The sequence below is a fragment of the Cebus imitator genome, unplaced genomic scaffold (assembly GCF_001604975.1).
Source record: "Cebus imitator isolate Cc_AM_T3 unplaced genomic scaffold, Cebus_imitator-1.0 Scaffold141, whole genome shotgun sequence".
NCBI lineage: Eukaryota > Metazoa > Chordata > Mammalia > Primates > Cebidae > Cebus > Cebus imitator.
In genome coordinates, this window is record NW_016107456.1 from 1,772,889 (window position 1) to 1,774,123 (window position 1,235).

The 1,235-nt window shown below is 35.3% G+C and overlaps 1 protein-coding gene across 1 annotated transcript in view; it reads right to left on the reverse strand.

Annotated features, from left to right (window-relative positions):
* The window catches only part of NEIL3 (nei like DNA glycosylase 3), a 57,554-nt gene that overhangs the window by 30,258 nt on the left and 26,061 nt on the right, over nucleotides 1–1,235 (reverse strand). The gene's annotated exons all lie outside the window — the stretch shown is intronic.

Below are 1,235 nucleotides of genomic sequence, written 5' to 3' on the forward strand. Positions count from 1 at the left end.
AAAAAAAAAAAGAATGAAGGAGAGGAAGAAAGAGAAAGAGAAAAAGGGAGAGAGAATGGGGGTATTGCTTTATTGCCCGGGCTAGAATGCAGTCTAAAAATGGGTATGCCTACAATTGTGCTTAATAATAGAGACATGAAAAAAAAAAATGAGACATGAAAAAAAAAGAAAATAACAAACAAGCAGCCAACCAATATTTCATTTAAACCTGTAAATAGATGTGATGTGGTACTGATAAGAGTGTATATGTTGTGTATTTAAAGTGGAGAGTTCTATAAATGTTAATTAAGTTTACTTGTTCCAGAGCTGAGTTCAAATCCTGGATATCGTTGTTCATTTTCTGTCTCATTAATCTGTCTAATATTGATGTTGAAGTCTCCCACTATTATTGCGTGGGAGTTAACTCTCTTTATAAGTCTTATATATCTGGGTGTTCCTGTATTGAGTGCGTATATATTTAGGATCTTTAGCTCTTCTTGTTGCATTGATCCTTTTATCATTATGTAATATCCTTCTTTGCTTCTTTTGATCTTTGTTGCTTTAAAGCAACTTCTGCTTTTTATTTATTTATTTATTTATGCTCTCCACTTGGTTGGTAAATCTTTCTCCATCCCTTTGTTTTCAGTCTTTGTGTATCCTTGGATGTGAGATGGGTCTGGATGCAGCATACCAATGGGTTTTGGCTTTTTTTGCCTGTCTATGTCTTTGGATTGGGGGATTTAGTCGATTTAAATTTAGAATTAATAATAATATATGTGAGTTTAATACTGCTATTTAATGTTAGTGGGCTGTTTTGCCTATTAGTTGATGTAAATTCTTGATTATGTTGATGCTCTTTACTTTTTGGTATTTTTTAGAAAGGCTGATACTGGTTGTTCCTTTCTATGTGTAATGGTTCTCTCAGAAGCTCTTGTAAAGCAGGCCTGGTGGTGATCAAATCTCTGAGTGCTTGCTTGTTCAACAAAATATTTTATTTTTCCTTCGCTTATAAAGCTTAGTTTGGCTGGATGTAAAATTCTGGCTTGAGAGTTATTTTCTTTAAGGATGTTGAATATTGGCCCCCACTCTCTTCTAGCTTGTAGGGTTTCTGCTGAGAAATCTGCTGTGAATCTGACAGGCTTCCCTTTATGGGTAACCTGACCTTTCTCTCTGGCTGCCCTCAGTATTTTCTCCTTCATTTCAACCCTGGTGAATCTGGTGATTATGTGCCTTGAGGTTGGTCTTCTTGAGGAATA